We start from the raw sequence: 19930 nt of genomic DNA on the forward strand, positions 1-19930 counted from the left end.
CGGCGCTTCACTGCTGCCGCGTGTGTTCTTGTGTGTGGGTGTGTGTGTGTGCGCTTGGATTTTTGCATTTTATTTACTGATTTTATTATTTCATCTGTCGTTTGTGTCGAACGAATATCTTTCAGATGCCTTTTTTCGCGCAAAATGAATTTGAAATTTCGCCGGGCGCATATGGCAAGTGGATGGGGGGATAACTAGCCAAGCGCTGCATGTCAACCACCGTTCAACTCAGGCTCGGTAGCAAGAGCACTCGTATGAAGCACTTGGAAGTGTATGGCGATTATACGTTTGTATTTGAGTCTAGTGTTCTATATGTGTGTGTGTGTGTGTGTGTGTGTGTGTGTGCGCTTGAGTCTAAGCACATATGACGAGTGCCACCCACTGCAACGTGTATCGCGCAAATTATTATGTGTGAGGCAGACTATACTAAATAAAATATCGAAAGTTTCGCATTTGATTACACACACAGATACATATATGTGTGAATGTATGTATGTATATTCATTCTGACTTAGCGTGTCCATATGTCTATGCACTTGTGCGCTCGACCAAAAGCCATTAACATTGGCCGTTAGGTGGCATTTAAGGTGACTGCTTTGTGCGCGTTCGAATACACTCTTCAGCGCTTTTCTCGCTACTAACTGACTCAGTCTGTTGCAAGCACTTAGCTACATATACGTATAGACTCTTAGCTCCTGCGGTGGTTGAGCACCCTTTGGCGTCGCGTCTATTTCGAATTGTCAAAACTGTCTGCCTTTGATGCTTTGCGAAATAGAAAAAAAACAACAATAAATAAATAAATAAATAAAATACAACTCACGTATGAAGGGGAATAAGTTAATATTTTTGAACAGCGAAATAAAAACAAATCAATTTTTTTGTATTTACATGTCTACAGTTGTGTGATTTTGTAGCCGAAACAGCATTGAAACACCGTGGCTGCGATGAAAGCAGTTTTTATGATTCTTATTGTTGTTGTTGCAGCCGAAAACAAATTCTATATAAATTTAAGTAATGCTGTTGAGTTGCTAGTTCTTGGCTGTAAATAAATCGGGGTCCATATCGGTTACGAATACCCGACTATCGTGAGAGAGATATATTTTTGAAAAATCTTGGTGGATTTATTTAAATTTTTAACAATTTATGAAATGATTCTCCTCACATACATATACACTCATATAAATATGTCTATCTCCCAATATTTCCATTTGTGATTTTTTTATACATTTATACATATGTAAGCGATATTTTTTATTTGTCTAAATAAATCAAATGTGTCACTGTATCTAATAAAAATAAAAAGCTGTTTCGCGAGACAAATACAATTAAAAATCTGGCAAAAGAACTTTGCAATAGCTATATACATACATACACATATATTGATATATACTTTATATTTGCATATTTACATATGTGTGTATGTTTTTATGCTTCGTAAATCTGTAACGGGAGTTACGAATTAATGGAATTCTATAAATTATAAATCCAACAAATTGGGGTTGGTATGCTTTGCAAGCCGATTTATATGTGTAAATATGTTTGTATCTTCATATATACAAGTATATGTGATTGCATACGACTGTATTTAATTTGTATGCGATGGTTCAATATTTGAACATTAATTGAATTATTCGTCGCCTGGAAATGAAAACGTCAAAAATAAAATAAAATAAAAAATTGTACTCTGATGTGTACAGTTGTCGCTTGTGATAGGTAAAAATGTCAAAAAAATTAAAAAAAAGTACAAAATTGTGTACAGTTATATATGAAGATGAAAAATTTAGAACACGTACAGTAAATAATAAATATAATTAATTCACTTTTTTGTGAAAAGTCATCAATGACCTTTTAACTTTCATGAAGATGAAGAGATCATTTGATAAAGTCAGCGATTCTTCAGAGATAATATGTTTATTTTTTTATATTCGAAATATAGAGTTTAATTATTAAATAAATATATTTTTTTCTGCAAATTTCTATATTGTATGTATGTGATTGGTGTTGAAACCGTTTAGCGGGTTATAGCCGAATCGATGATAGTGCGCCACTCCTGTCTTTCCCTCGCAGTTCGGCGCCAGTTGGAGATCCCAAGTGTAACCAGGTCGCTCTCCACCTGGTCCCTCCAATGGAGTGCAGGCCTTCCCCTTCCTCGGCTTCCTCCGGCGGGCATTGCATCGAACTCTTTTAGAGCTGGAGCACTTTCGTCTATTCGAACAACATGACCTAGCCAGCGTCGTCGTGTAACTCGTGCAGCTCATCGTTATAGAAGATTGTACCTTCTCTATTTAGCTCTGCAGCTCGTATTATTCGTATAGTGAATGCGGAAGCAATTACAAGACCAATTCCTACCATTTTCGACCGTTTTATTTGATTTCTAATAAGCTATGGATTTAAATTACACAAATATTTATAGAGTGACAGCTATATCGATGAACTTTCTTTTAAGATAATCAAATCAAAATACATTTATATAGTTTCTTTTCCTTGATAACCATATCTTTTGGACGTCCACTGGGTAAATCCTTTTCGGAGCTCAAATGGTCTGTGTTGGAATGATCAATCGCTTCGCTTTGTAGCTTAAAATCGAACGAAACCTATCCACAGAATTCTAATTCTGAGATTGTTTATTGAAAAGCATTTGGTTTAAGGGGTTAGGGGTAGTCGGAATTTTCAAAAAAAAAAAACATTTTTTATAGTCTCTTCAAAATAATTTCTGAAAATTTGAAGTTGATCCGATAACTACTTATACGAGTTATTCGACAAATAACAAAGATCGCTGAGGTACTCCTGGTGTGAAACTTTAAATGCGTTTTTCTCAAAACTATGTTTTTTGAACAGGTGGCAACTGTAACTCGCAAACCGCTCAGTAGATTTTAATGAAATTTATACAGCTTACATTATAAACTCAGGACTGATCTGAGAATTTTTTATTTTCAAAAATTTCGATTTTTTAAGACCAATTAATTTTTGATTTTTCCCGAAAATCTAGAAACAAATTTCCTGAGGCCGCCATTTTGTTAATTTTTGAAAAAAAGCTTCGATCAGGCCCAGGATTATCTAATATATAAAATTCTCGTGCCACGGTGTACGTTATTGAACTCCTCTGAAACCGCTCGACCGATTTTCGTGAATCTTAGCGTGCATATCGGCTAGGTTGGAGAATCGGACAACATCTATTTTTCATCCTCCTAAATGTTAAGGGTGGTCCACCCCTAAATTTTTTTTAAGTTTCCGCGAAGATAATTAAAAATTTTCTAAAATCGGGAAGTTATTGGTTGTTGAAGTTCAAACCGATCTGGCTAATTCTAGTCTTGAAATATTTGTGGAAGGCCCGAAAAAGATTAGAAAGTGTGTAGATATGGAAAAATTGCGAGGAAGATATCAATAAGACAATTTTATTCGAGTTGACAAGAAAAATATAAAAAGAGAAAACAAAGAAATAATATTTTGAAGGTTGTCATTGTTGCTTTGTTAAAATATTTTTGTTATACAATTGAACGTATAAGGTTGTGTCGATAGCCCAAAACAATTTGTAAAAAATAAGGAAAGGCTAAGTTCACGTCTAACCGAACATTTTACACTCTCGCAATTTATTGATGTAATTTTATTAAGATAACACACGCTATGATCTATATATTCGGCATAAAGTCCAATAGAAAATCATCATATACTCATTTTCACCAAGGTTCCAATGTTTCCAAGGTTAACGGGAATAGGCACCTGTTAGTAGGCAAACAAACGGCACATTCGGCCTTGAAATTACTCCTAAATTGCAAATTAACGAAACACCAGTCGGCAAAATCGCCAAAAATAGCGCTATAACGAAGATTTTCCAAATATTCAAGAAGTCGCTGGAGGTACTGCAAAGGACTTTAAAAGATCTTGATTGTCGATAAACGTTTTTGGTGAAGCCATGATTCTTTTGGCAGGTGATTTTCGCCAGACTATTCCTGGAACAAGTGTTGCTGACAAACTAATCACATTCCTAAAATCATCTAATTTGTGGCGACACATAAAGTATCGCCAATTAACAACTAACATATGAGTGTTTTTGCAATAATATCAAATTTCGATTGTAGAAGCAGTTGGAAATGGTAGGGTCGCAGTTGACACCTCGATGGATTAATAGCATTTCCAACAGATTTCTGTCACTTCATTGACTTGAAAGAGAAGTTTTCCTGACATGAAACCTCAATATGATAACCATGAATGACCTATATTGGTGGTAAAAAAACAAAGACATCGATAATCTTAATGCGACAATTTAGAATTTCGAGGAGAGTTGACACAGCTACAAACCAGGATGAGGTAGTCAAACTATTTAAAATTGCCTGTACTATCACCACTCACTTTGCAATTAAAAGTAGTGTGAGTTGTCGTCATGCTGCGTAACATAAATCGACCTCGAGTAATCAATATCGTCGCCGAAGCCAAGATTGGACCAACTTAATTTAATGTATAACTTAGCCACAACAACGTGTGGCCGGGTCTGCTAGTCTATTTATAAAACTAAATTTTTTTATCCGATTGATTTTAGATGAATCTCCAAGGACTTATAATTGTCACCGCAATAGCTTTGGAAATTATAATTTTTTTTTTTCAAATTTTCGTGACTTTAAGTCAAAACATTGTATGATAATGCCATATTATTGCTTTTGTAAAATAACATGATTTAATAGCAAAAAAAAATTACTGAAAACTCTAATTTTTTTCGTGTCGCTGACTACCCTAACCCCTTAAATCTTCCATAAGCCGAAAGCTATGATATCATCTTCTCATATTGTTCCAGTAAGTCCATTCAGAAGGCATATCAATAATTTCAGATTGAATGAAGAACTGAATACAATGTGTCCTAAAGATATCAACCAACAGCTCCAACATCTCGTCATTTACCAAATATACTAATTTCATAGTGCCTTCAGAAAAGGTTGAGTTTTTGCTTTTTTTAGATAATGGGTCTTTAAATTCGCCGAATAACGTATACTTTTCCTTTGATTACATTTTTAACAAACAAATTTGTAGACGCCTCGAAATATTTCATATTCAATATTCTTAGCGCAAAAACAGAACATTTTTGGTGCTTGGTCTCGCCCGACCATCACCTTATTTCTTCAAGTTTTCTCCAAGAAAACATTAAATCTTACGAAAGCGAAGTATTTCCAAATGTCAAACATGTCATTTTGACACTATTATTTGCAATTACAGTATAAAAATGCAACCGACCAACCTTGCCACAGCTTGTGGTCAGACTTCGTGCTTAAGCTGAATGCATTAACAAAAAGAACCGCAATGCAACAAACTCAGCCCACTCACTCAAGTACACATGTTGTTGCATAAACTTCTCATTTTTCTTTTCGGAATGCATGCAACAGCGCCACAGAATGCACCTGTTGACATTGCCGCGGAAGAGGTGTGAATGCGAATGGCAGAACAGCAAAGTGAACAAATTGCAAAAACAAAAACAAAAAAAAACGCGGGAAAAAGCTAATAATTATGCGTTACAAATTGATTGACCAACTAACTGCAGCTATGTGTTGTGGTTGTTGTAATCCATGTTGCACTACAATGAATGCACTTGCAACCCGCGCTCAGTTGGTCTACTGCAAAGTGTGTTGCATGTAGATGAATGTGGGGCACGCGCGCGCTGTCTAAACGCTGTCAGCGCGCTTTGATGGAGTGGGTGGCGTCACGCATGCCGCCGCGGCGCTTACTGGCATCCGACAAACACCCGCACACATCTGCTAAAGTGATGTGTGTGGCACACTATTGAGTGTTTGGCACGCTCACTTTTATTTATGTTGCATGCATGTCCGAAATGTAGCCAACCTGACAGTTACATGCCACATACACAGTAAGTTGTTGTTGTTGTTGTTGGATTTTTCATTTTTCACCAGTGGGTGCCTAGGTGGCATGCCGCCACGCCATTTGTTGTTGTTGTTGCGTCGCAGCCGATGTTATTGATGAGGTGTTGAAATGTTGCACGGCCGCTAAAACGGGTTATCATTCGCTTTGTTGACTTTGTTTTTGTAATTTAGTCATCCTCTTTGTTGTTGGCGCCAACAAATACCTCACGTGATCTTTTCGACGGTGCATTGTTGGTGGCATTTTGTGTGACATTGAAACAACAGCTGTGCAGCGCCAATAACACACCACGTCGCCTCCACCCCTTGCTTCCACGCCACATGCACCTACATCGGCTCTCGCGCAAATGCACACGCGGAAACTCTCTTTATTTGCCACCAAAACCCAGTTTTTTATTGGCGTTGCATGCACTGCAATTAACCATCGTGCCACATACCTCATGCTCTGCGCGGCTTTGCTGTTGCATCCGTCGGGATTATGCCACCAAAATGCGATGTGTCGCTGCATTGCATGCCACATGTGAGTGCTGCTGTTGTTGTTGTTGTACACATCAATACCAATACTCCTAATGCGGCGCCCGTCATTTATGCCATGCCACAAAGCACGCGCACTTTTCGCGTTTTGCTATTGTGTGTGAGTGTGCATGTGTTTGTGGTTGTGCTTTTTTGCATTTTGCTTTAGCTGTTGCACTGTTGTTGTTGCTGGTGTTGTTGCACAAAAGATGCAACACGCCGATTTTCGCCACCTCTGCGCCGCCATCGCACTGTTGTTGTTGGCTTTCATTCATAGCTTCGGCCACATTTGGTTTGTTGTTACTATCGTAAATTCATTCATGCAACTGTCGGCCAATGCGCCGCTTTTTGTTGCCTCATTTTTGTTGTGCTGCACTTTTTGCGCCACGAAAATGCAAAAAAAAAAAATACAAAAACAAAACGTGCGAATTGGCGAGTGTGTTTGCGTGGCGCCAGTGCATGCAACAGTTGCATCACTGCGTGAGGTGCAAGCAAACAACAACTACAGCAACAACATTATGCGCGCGCAATGTTGCCACAAAAAAAATGGCAAACAAAAATCTTTTCATTGCATTTAATAGCCGAATGGGTGAGTTGGCTTTGTTGTTGTTGTTGCAATTTTTTTTCCTGCTTTGCGGCTGCTAGCTGTTGTTGCTGTTGCTTTTGTGTGTGTTCATGCAACTGCAACTGCAATTGAAACTTCAATTGAAACGTTGCAACGTTTGCCTTTGGCTGTTGCAAGTGCACGTGGCAATGTCACAGCGCTGCATTTTTTCGAAGCCTCAGCCACATCCGCTGCGGTTTTTGTGTGAAATCAAGGCAAACACACGCACGCACACATACACATTGGGCATGTGAATGATTGCACTCACTTTTTGCAATGCGCCGCTTGTTGTTGTTGTGTTTTTTTTTATTGCTTTGCGCTCCAATGAAAGCGAAAATGAAAGTGGCGCTGCTGTTTATTGTTGTTGTTGCTGTTGCTGTTCGGATTGTTGTCGCTTTTTTATTAAGTTGTCGCTACCAAATGCATGCAACACGCGTCGGCAACACGTTTATGCCGAACTTCCAACGCACACACATACATACATACAGTCGTTGGTGCATTCGCATGGGTCCCATTGGGCAACTCGTCGCTCTCCAAGGTGTTTGTTTGTGCATTGTTGCAGCAACAACTAAACTTTATAAACTTTTTTTCCGTTTGAGCGCCACAGGTGTTTGCAGTGGCATATTTACATGCCACATATAATTTTTGTTGTTGTTATATTCTCTTTTTTAATGCTTTCCGAAATTGCGAAAACACCAACACACGCACCCACTCTTCTATGCAAATGACTCAAATGCATTTATTTGCTTCTACGTTGCATATATATATTTTTATATAGATATAAAACACTTTTTGTTGTTGTTGTTGCATTTGTTCCTCTCTCAAACGCCTGCAGTTGTAAACGTCATTGCAACTATAAATTGCTGCTGCGGTTTTCAATGCCACCAATAATCATGCAGTCAATAGGCCGCAGGACAGCACGATATTTACACGCCACACACACACACACACACACACCGCTGTACTATTTATGCTATTTGTTGTATATGATATGTATAATGGCGGCTTACAGCTTTGCCAACACACATGTTTAGTTATTTAAATTCTCTTTTTTTATAATTTTTTGCAACTAATTGTTCGCGCACATACTGAAGTGGCAATCATCGGCGCATTGTTGCAACAAATTGCCTGCTCACGGCCCACCCTATCATGCCACAGACCGTGTCGTGGTTTGCGGTCAGTTGTGTTGATTGTTTCTTTATTGTTATTATATAATAGAACTTGTTGCTTCACGGCGCTGGGGAGCCATCAGTTGATTTCTCTATAAAAAAGAACTTGCAACTAATTTATATAATAGATATATACACACACGTATGTAAAAAAATCGGAATAAACAAAAGAATGCCATTTGTCTAGAGATCAGCAAATGGCAAACAATTTTAGTTTACTGTACTCATTATTTTACTGGGAGACTACTGTAAAAATTTGAACGGTTATTGTAGTCATTGAAAAAGTTCCCAAAACACTATTTTGGAACCCTCTAATGTGACGAGTCCAGGCACTCCAGTAGTTAAAAATATTTAGTAAAGGTCGAACGATCGTGGAAAACCTGCCACATTCGAGCCGTCCAGTTAAATGTATCAGCGTCAACGGCCGGCTTGAACAATATAGTTAATAGGGACTAACCAAATATCTTCTGGATTACTTGAGCACGTTTTGACTGTATTTTGCAACATAGAACCTATGGCAGCTACTTTTTTATGAAGACAATTTCAATTTAAAGGTCTCTAAAGAAATATACTATATATAAGAAACTATATAAGAAACTATAAATACAAGTTAGGAAAGATCTTTGGCCTTGGGATACCCTCCGAAAATACCCATTACAGGAAACGATGGCATAGCTCTTTTGAAGCAATAAATAGAAACTTAATAAAACGTTTCAAGGTTCTCCGGATGCAGAATTGTAAATAGTTTCAGAAAAATTAAATTATCAGGAGCCCACTACGAGGTCGACAATAAATATTTGTCTTAATATCGATCAGCTATCGCTATTCGGATTTACGATAAGTCATGACATAGTCATACCTAGTGAGCAGAAGAAATTCCCTAGTTCTATTATGTTATATCTTCAGCTAGAAAAAGTTATAATGGTTCAAGAACTCATTACCAATGTTTACTTGTCTACCTACCCAAAAGTAGACCGCTAGGAGACTAGATAATATCCACTATTGTAAGTTCACGCAATTAGTATTATAAATGAAAACGGTCAACATCTTCCTAAATTGTTTTGGGCCCATAACACTGATAGTCATTGAAAAAATAAATAACCAAAAGAGTTTGCATTGGGAATAAATTTGAACAGTCTTACATGTTCCTCGGTTGATGCACCCGGGTATGCAGCAGGCTGGTACATTGCGGCGAAGGTCGCCGGAGTCAGAGAAGCTGGGAACACAGACACCCTGAAATCCTCCGTCACTTAGCGCCTATCCCTGATCTACCCCACTGCATCGCGGAACCGTCTCCCATCGCTTACTTCACTGCGCACATACCTTCAAGAGCTATGTGAGAGAAGAGAAGCCGATGGAGAATAGGCTCAGTGAGCTTTTTCACAGATAGATCAAAGCTCAGGGTTAAGGTGAGAAGAGGAGTCTCCAGCTTGAAGAGAAGAGAAGGTACCATAGCAACATTGACGACGAGGTGGCTGCAGTCTCAGCTCTCCGCAATCATTGGTGTGCTTAGTAGTCATTGTCCAATAGGCACACATGCGATGAGGTTAGGGATCAAGCTAGACGCTAGCTGTTTGGAGGAAGGCGAAGAGGTATCACCCGAGCACTTAGTAAGATACTTCCTCCTTCAATATTCAGCATTCGCTAGATTTAACTTAAATCACCTCGGTAGACACATCTTCGGCGAACCCAGTGAAGTGACTGAAATCGACTTAGCCGACTGAAGAAATGTAGAATAGGGTCCATGCGCTTTTGTCGATTCATAAGGGTCTTAGTGATCCGACAGAAGTATCAGGGTGTCACAAAGGACTGACGAATCTATCTAAGTGAGACTCTACCCTTTGACCTAACCTTACCTACACAAAGAAATTGGTGAATTATGGGTCTTATGAACTATATTCTGTGGCATCCCCTTTATATCGTTTTTCATATGTGCGTATTTCTAGTTATAAATTCATTAACTGAGTGTTTCTATGTATTTTATGACGCAAAATTCAGCAGTTTTCCATCCACTCCCTATGTACCTCTCCATAAACATACAAATGTGGATGTTAGTATGTACGTGCAACATGCTGCACACATTTCCAATTCACTGCATTGTGGGCGCGTGCGTGTGTGTGTGTTTACAGTTTTTCCCACTTCGCGTTCGAGTGCAGTCAATTTGGCTGAAAATCCCTAATAATCGTTGCAATCAGTGCATATGTCAGCAAATCGATGTGATAGCGCGAATGAACAGACAAGCATCAATGAAACACACACCATCATCTATCTGTTGGCATACAAATAGGTATGTGTATATGTATGCCTGTGTTTCTGTGCAGCGGAAAAAATGCAAAGCCACTAAATGCAGCCAGCAAACACACGAGCCATAAAGTGTTGCACTAAAGTGGCGTGAAGTTGTTGCGCTGGTGTTGTTGCAACATGCTCACTGGTGGCTGCGCAAAACCGTGTGCGGGGGCACTATGCCGGGTGGCTGTGTCAAAAGTGCAGTTGCGCGGCACATAACGGGTCTCACACTGTCAATAACTGTCAATTGGCGGCGTGAAAAAAGTTGTTCGTGAAAAATGCAGAAAAATTCATGGCTGCAACGATTTGAAGGACACTGCATTTTTCATGACACTTTTTTGATTTTTTGCTTTGCCGCAGCTTAGCTCCCTTACCAGTGGCCACTCGCTGGGGCACCCAAACAACCACCACTATCACGCGCTGTCTGTGCCACACAACAACAACGTTGCTCGAGTGCAACCATTATTTTGCTGCCACTTGTGCGGTCAACTGCTACTGGCAACCGGCGGCATCATCATGCAATGTGGCACACACTCGGACGCGGTGTGAGTGGCCGTTGGTTGAAATGTTGCGCAAATCGAAATGCAATGAAAAACTGCAATGCGGTGGCATCCAAAAAAATTATAAACAGTTGCAACAAGAACAACAACAAGTGGACAGGCCGGCAAACAAGCGAATTGTAGCCACAAAAGAGCCAATCAGCAGCAGCATGCAACAAGCGTGTGGCAGGTCCGTAAAAAACAGCCAAATACAGCGAGAGGTGGCGCGAGTTGCATGTTCCGAGTGCCGTTATTATACGATACACACAAATACACAGTCGGCCCACCTATCTATGCGATGTCGTGTCCTTTTTTACCAACTCCAAATTGGAACAACTGTGTGTCGCTCGCATGCAGCGACGCGTTGCAACAACTCGCGACGAGTGCACTTGCAGCTCTGTGCATTGGCCAAAACAAACTCACGCGACCCACACTGCTGCAGTCATGTAATGTATCGCATAGTTATGCGTGAGTGTGTATGTGTTGTTGTTGTTGTTATTGTATAGGTGCGATATTGGCGTTCATGTCCATTGTGGCTGCAACGCCACGGTATTTGTGGCATAATTTCGCGTGATGACCTTGACGCGCTTATCCACATACACATACAAACACATACACCGAGCATATATTTACTTGCCACACACACATACACCTGCATGTTATATACTACATAAGCACGCAGCAACACACACACACACGTATACATAAACATTGGATGTGTCAGCAAACTGTCTATGCAATTTAGCGTGCCACACATGCCATGATGCAACAATCAATTGCGGCGGCACGCATCCATGTTGCCACTGTGCCCCCGCAGCTGTGCCTTGTCTACCTTTAGGATTTTGGTTTTTCGTGTTTTTGTTGGTGTTTTGTATTTTTTTGTTTTGTTCTTTTTTTTCTATTTTTTGCTACGTGCGGCACGCGCTTAAGCTCCCACCGCGTCACTGCTGCACTCTTTTTGTGCGTGTGCCTCACAGCTGCAGCTGCAGTGTGCGTATGCGGTCGGTCAATTGCATGCTGTTGCTTGCATTGTTGGTGTTGGCACTTTGCGTTGCGTCGCGTCGCATCATCGCTGTTGTGGCGCCTCAGTTGCTATCGATGCTAATGATGTTCGGCAGTCAATGTTTGATGCGTTAATTCACATGTCAATGCCTCCAAAACGGGAGTGTGCGTCTCTTGAGAGAGAGAGGTGGGAAGCGTGCGCAGTTGACTGCATTGCCAAAAGTAAGGTGGCCATTGTTCGGGAGTTTTTTTCTTTTTATATAATTTTTGTGTTGCATAAACAGGTTGTACATATTGCAAGGCTATTCTGTGCTTGTTGCATATATACGTTTTATCTCTAATCTGGTGGATAGAGTTAAATGCTCCCAAACTTTGCTGATAATTATCAGTGTGAAGGGGAAGGAGGTTATAACCTCGTCATCTACCCATGTGGTTTTCATTTGTACAGAAAATTTTTGATTCAAGGTCAAAGATATCGCTTCTGGTGTTCATTTAAAGTATACTGCTATCTTTTTTCGAGCGGATGTTGTTTGGTGAATGAATATTTTAAATGGGGCTCACAAGGTGAGCAAAATGTGCATTTTTAAATATTGAGACCATTTTGAGCTGAACATTGGAATCAATTATTTGGCCAACATAACGGTTCGTTTGTCAAAATCGGTATTAATTTTAATTCATTTGGAAGATTGAACATCAGAATATTAACTAACTAACCAACTAACCTCTAAATATGGTGTTAGAATTAATGAACTGCAGCGAAATTATGTTTTGCAGGTGGTTTAAGTTGCCTGATTAAAAAATTTTATATTTCATTTTTCATTCCCAAAATATTTGATTTCAACTAAGAACTGAAGGGTCATGGTATTTCAATAGGCACGCTACAAAGGTAGGTAGAGTTCGATAGTGACTGCAAACGGCGCCATATTTTTTTCCACTCTTCTGACATTTCTCATCAGTAAGGTTTGCCATTTCATTATTGAGAGATATACTACCCAACAAAGGATCGAAATTATTAAAATTTACTACCGAAATTCTTAGTCGGTGGCCTCAACTTTAAGAGCATTCATGGTCGTCATAATCGTACTGTCTGTCCGTTCAATGATAACCGAATATTTTAGACCCAAATTTGATGATATGGACTTGGACAATATGTGGTTCCAGTGAGCTACAAGTCACGTAACGAATCAAAATTCGATTTATTGAAAACTAAGTTTGATGAATGTCTTATCTCACGAAAATTGGGCTCAGCGTCTGGACTTCTGCGAACGTGCTAGTGGTGGCCATGTGTAAGAAATCGAGTTCCATACATAATGGTATCGAATGTACTTTCACAAAAATAAAGGGGTTCATTGATATCACCATCCATTGGAAAACCCTTAATTTATGATTAACGTCAAGTTAATAGCTCATACTGCCGCAAAACGATTGGAAGACAAATATAATTTCTATATTTAATCGAGAAAAAATTTATATTCGGTCACGATTTAGCTAGTTAACTGTACACTTTTGATATATACTATATCATTAATCTTTAAGGTTTTGAACATCTTCCGGAATTTTTATTTTAAATTTGGAAAAAAAAATACCTCAGTAACGGGTTTTGCGAAAAAACTGCGCTATCTTAGGCGAATGAAGGCGATCTACCTTAAGAGGTTAACGGTAGTCAGGATTAAAAAAAAAAAAATAATTTTTTTTGCATTTTCGTAAAGTGTAAATCTTAAAAATATTCTCTGAAAATTTGAATTTCATCTGATATTTACTTTTCGAGTTATTCGACCAATAACTCATAACAAGCGCTCAGGCACTCCAAAACGCTGGTGTGAAACTTTAAATGCCAGCCACAAACAGCTATGACTTTGAAAATTATAATTTTTTTTTCTAATTTTTGTGTCTTCACGTCAAAACATTGCGTAATAATGCCATATTATTACTTTTGTAAAATAACATGATTTATTTCGTGTTTCCGACTACTCCTTACCCCTTAGGAATCCAAATATTAAATTTGAATATTAGCCGAAAGTATTAATTCCTACTGGATTAAAAAAGTTTGTATGCAAATTCATTCATGATATTATACCTTCGTACTGATTGACTTAAAAATTCAGTCGATGGAGCCTTCTCTTATGCAGTATCTTCTATGAACCAAAATAAATTGGCTGCTCTTGTATTTCTGTACTTGACTGTTTATGGCAGCTATCAATTTAATCGGAAATGGTCTAAGGATATTGGGTAAAATATAGTATGCTCTCTACGGGCTGCACTGAATTAAAAGCAATATTTTTGGTTACATTTAAGAATTTTTTTTATAGCTTTGATTTATTTTATTTTTCAATCTATTATATTATTTATTTTTCATAATGATAACTTCTATAAAATTCTGGTAACACAACCATCATAATAATAACAGAAATATGCAGTAAAATTGCTTTTTTTTATAATTTTATATATTATTAATACGAAAGTTATTCATCTTGCTTTTACAAATAAAATATGCGTGAAGGTGAGAAACACAGGAAGCAATACAAATATTTTACACACTCATACATATACACACACATACATACATTTAAATAGCTCTGACTGATTCATATCACTATTTACAGGTATTACCTCATGCATTTACTTCCCACAATCTGGGAATTTTTAATCAGCATCATTTTCACAATTTTATTTTGATTAAACTCTCTCATACTTATTACAAAGATTTCTTTTCATTTCTTCTGCATCCTTCTCCCTCTCACCACAACTTGCAATTATCTGATTTTGTGTTTATTATTAATTATTATTTAAACGGGCGACAACAGAAATCGGTATTTTTTCAGCATCACAGCTAGTCATATTCGCAATTAAAAACCAACCGAAGAAACAAAAATAAAATAACAACAACAATAAACATTTTCTTAACTTTCGACTTAATGCGAATTCCTTGTTCGTTTAATATGTCGGCGCAGCGCTGCGCCATTTTGTGACGCTGCAGTGAGTCAGCGAGTCGGTTGAAGCATCATGCCCTTCACCACTGCACTTCCCCCTTCGAACGCCTACAACTTGCATCCATATAAGCAACAATGGTTGCGGAGAAAAATAATATCGCATTGCTTGCTGATAAAGAAAAACGCTACAACAAAAGCAAATAATACTCGAGTACATTTTTAATTCACATTTTTCGATGTTAATTAGCCGCGATTTTTAATTATTTCGTCGTAATCGTAGATGACAAGTAAATATTTCAGCGAATTGCTTGCGGTTTGATTCTTATTTTGACTTGTTTGTAACATTTATATCGAAGTATATATATTTCTTAGTTCACCGCTTATTGCAGTTCTCGCTTTTGATAAGGCGTATGTATGTCGGCAGGTATTTATGTATCAAGGTAATTGTTTACCACTCTTCTATGCTTTGCTTTAAATTTATAATTCAAGATGTTGAGGAAAACATAAATAGAAATACATAAATATGAGTACATACATACCTTGAAAATCCGAATGGAGATATATTTTCATACTCATTTGGAACAGTGAGTTGCTTATACTTGAATTACAGATGCTTCAAGCATTCTAAAAAAATTGTATATTGACTTTATCAGTAATATTTCTCAGTGATTATTAGTCAATAAACTTTTCAATTTCTTATATTTTAACACTTATCAGGGATATGTGGTAATTTGACAAGAACTGCTTATATACATATGTATATAGAATATATGGCATATTTTCTTAATATGAAAAAATCGGCCATCAAACAGATCGACGACTTCAAAGTTCCTAAAAACATAGAGCAAGTAAAAAATGATGGTTCATGAACAATCAGAAAGTTTTACTGGAAGGAATTCTAGTGACATAAACGATATGTTAGCTTTATTAAATATACAACTTACTAAATATAAACTAAAACTACAAAACTTATAAACTTGAATTTGTCTCAAATTTCACTATATTCACCCAAGCAACAGTACTCCTTTAGTCATCAATGAGAATAAATTATGAAACTCCTTTGAACTTCATATAAATATATAGTTGGATATATCCAGAATAAATAAATATATATTTATACACTCGCAACATGTTACAAAGAGAGTCACATAACGGTTGTTTGTAACACTCAAAACTAAAGTAGTTAGATATAGAGTTATTTCTGGCCTAGGCAACAGGTGCAATCTGACATTTCCATTGGAAAGTTTGACATTTTTTAGCATAACGTCACTCAGAACGTTTTGTCATTTAATCATGAATTGTTTTATATACAGGGAATTAAAAAATTCAACTCGGCCAAAAAATGGAATTAACTCGTGAACATTTTCATGTGATTATTTTTCACAACTTTCGACGTGGATTATCGCGACAAGAATGCATCGATGAACTAAAATCTTTGTATGGCTATGAAGCACCATCCTATAGCACTGTTAAAAACTGGTACAACGAATTCAATCGTGGCCGACGCTCGCTCAAAGACGAATTCCGTGAAGGTCGTCCAAAAGCAGCCGTTGTGCCAGAAAACATCGATGCCATACGTGAACTGATAATGCAAGACCGTCATGTAACATACCTTCAGATAGAGGCATGCCTATGCATTTCTCCCACCAGCATACATTCGATATTGCATGAACATATAGCCGTAAAAAAGGTTTGTTCTCGTTGGATCCCGCACAATTTGACAATCGCTCAAAAAAGTGCTTTGAAAATTGGTTTGAGCGCATGCAAAAGTGTATAAATCTTGATGGAGAATATTCTGAAAAACAATAAAACCATTTTCGTCGATAAATATTCCTGTTTTCATTATTAGGCCAGAAATATACATATGTATATAGCAGGCCTCGTACTAAAATGATGAAGAGTAGAGTTCAAATTCGGATGTCTGTCAGTCTGCCTTACAAGCATGCTGTAATTTGAGTAAAAATTTGAAGCCTCACTTAGCAATCTATAATTTAAGAACCAGTGAAGATATCGGAACAAATATTGCGTGCCTAGTTTGACCATCCATCTTAAAATCATCGAAATCGGACTATAACATTTCAAGGCCGCAGATATAGAACACGATGACCGCATCGCTTGCCAAAAATGTTCTTAAATCTCTAAGATATCCTAAAGAAATTAAGAGAAGATTCTTTTACTAGTGTGCCTCTGTTCAAAAAGTGGTCAGAAACGGATCAACACTATACCCATTAGGGTGTCCCTTATTCTTTAAAATTTTCCAAATTTGATATTTTTTTGCGCGAAACATTGTTTTCTTATTCCTTTTGGTTATTCCGTTTGGTTTGAATTCAGAATTCCAGCGATGATCCTATACCCTGCCTCAAGCAGCTCAAAATATGTATTATATTGATATCAGTACATTTAGTGAAGAAAACAAACACTTTAAGACTGTTAAACTATTATTTATTTACTGGCAAATACACCTGAAAGAACAGAGTTTTTAATCAATGATTTCATAGACATTACTCTACGAGCGTGCTGACTAACAAGGAGAAGGTCTTGGAAATTGTCTTCAGTTTTCATTTGTCCCAAATACTCTTGAGTTAAGCCTACGGCCCTTTCAGCAGCGTCATTGATAACAGGAAACGTTGTAAACATTTTCTTCACAATAATAAAACTTTTACATGAGGCCCACTCAATATTATCAATTTGTGGGAAATCATAACTAAGACTGAACCTGCGGAAAATTTTGAGAGAGCTTGGACTTAGTAGCTCATAAAAGCTTTTTCCAGAAAATTTGCAACATCTTTCGGCTTGACAATAATTTTTTTGTAACCCAAGGATGGAGGCGATAGATTAGATGCAGTATCCTCTTTTTCCATATAGCAGAGTATCTGTGACATCTTACGTTTCATTTCAATAGAAAGAGTGGAATCAAATACGGCAAGCGTCACCCACTCAGGTGTTAAATACCACAGACCTAAATACCTAGATGTCGCTTCTTCTCGACACCAGCAATTTTAATATCTTTTGCAAGTAACATTGCACCTACACATCCTTTCATCTTCTGTCGTAAGAGAAATTCGCGGTCTACAGGAATGGTAATCAAAGGCATTGCATCTTTGTGTGACACATCGTTCGAGATCGTTAAATTTGTCCACAAAAGAAGCTTCTAATTCAATTTGACGAGCTGAACGTCGAGAGGCATTTTTCTGGAGTGCTCTATATTCATCGTGAAGAGCGATAATTTTTTTCACCACGTAAGCTTTGTCACTAGTAGGAATTCTTGCTCGTTCCCAAAACTCACAAACAGCATCTGAAGTCATCCGACTTGCTTCAGAAACACTGACACTTCCATTCCTTTCTTGCAGTTTATAAGACAAATACCACAGCATTTGCAGACGGGGTATCTCTTCCTCACTATGGTCAATAAGATATAAATGCTTCCTTATTTTAAGACCACTCATCATGACACTTGAAGCCAGAAATCCTCAAAAAACAAAACTCAGTTTACGAAGGATAAAGAAAACTTTCGACAGTTAAAAGCTGCCCTCAGTCAAAGGGCCAGGCGCGCGAACGAAAAGAAATACTTTATTGACTCAAATCGCGGAGTAAAATAGAAGTTGTCAAGTTGCTAAGTAAATGCCAGTGGACATACAGCGGTATTTATTTTTATATTGCATATGAATTAAAAGGCAGATACATGAGAAAAATTACTTCTCTCAGATGCCAGACTGCCAAAGTTATAAAATATTGAAAAAGCGTAAAACTTCGAGTGCCTTGAGGCAGGGTATTCGTTTTTCCAACAGAGTTGAAATTTTGTAGATTGATTCAACTTATCGAAAGGAAAAAAAAAATTGTGTGCCACATCGTAATTCTTAATATTGCATTTTTAAGGGACACTCTAATACCCATATAGCTAATATACCGATTTTCAAACTTACGCTGGACTTTATACCGTATATATTGGTTAATATGTGAGATATCTAAGCCAAAACAAGTTAGTCTTTGCTATAGTATTGGTAGTGAAAATGAGTAAAATCGGTTAAGGAATTACCTCAGCCCTCATATACTTTATATAGTGATTCTCGTTATTCTAGTGGACTTTATTGCCGAATACATGGGTCGAATTGTGTGTTATTTTAATAAAACTATATCAATAAAATATAGAGAGATAAAATGTTCGGTTACACCTGAACTTATCACTTCCTTACATGATTACTATTGGTTACATTTTAGTGGCTTAGTGATTTTGGATAATGAGTTAGTACGATATGATCTAAGAGTTTCTTGTAAGATTCCCTCCAAAATTTTTTATACACAAATTAAATTCTTCAATTCATTGATTAGAAATGTCAAGGAATAAGAATACCTCACACTTAGGTGATTTTATGTAGCCATTCAGGCCGGCTGGCAGGTTTCTGAATATTCCGGCAAATGGAGAGTTTTACAGCATCTACAGCTTATTTAAGTTGATAACGGACTGTCTAGATCAGAGTTTTAATAGTTTCTTCCTAGTACAGACAATCCCACAGAAAACTGAGAACAAAACATGTGGTTTAGTATAAAGTTCTGGTAAGGGAAGAAGAATTTTTACTAATATTGCCTGGTAAACTTGATTGACTCTAGGAGCATACTAAAAAAAAAGTGTCTTGCGAATTGATGATTTTTCAAAACGAAAATCTTCATTAAAACATCTAAACTAAATCTAAACTATCCAATGAAACCCAACCACTACATCACAGTTACAAATGAAGCTTATGAAAAGGATTTATGACGTTTTTGGTGCGAAAATAAGAACAAAAAATGCAGTACGAAAAGCTCGTAACCAATGAAATTTACTATGCACATAGGAAGTTTTTATGCAGCCTTAAAATTGATTGTCTTTTCTTTCCATGCGATTCCGTCAAAAAACACGCCAAGCGAAACAAAATTTTAAGCCGCGTTGCAATAAAAGGAATTGGTTCGATGTGGTTCTGAAAGTGGGATTAAGCTAACGGTAAAAAACGCGCTGAAAAACTAAGCACGGTGCGTGTGTGTGTTCGCA

Source organism: Zeugodacus cucurbitae, chromosome 4 (genome assembly GCF_028554725.1).
Source record: "Zeugodacus cucurbitae isolate PBARC_wt_2022May chromosome 4, idZeuCucr1.2, whole genome shotgun sequence".
Classification (NCBI taxonomy): domain Eukaryota; kingdom Metazoa; phylum Arthropoda; class Insecta; order Diptera; family Tephritidae; genus Zeugodacus; species Zeugodacus cucurbitae.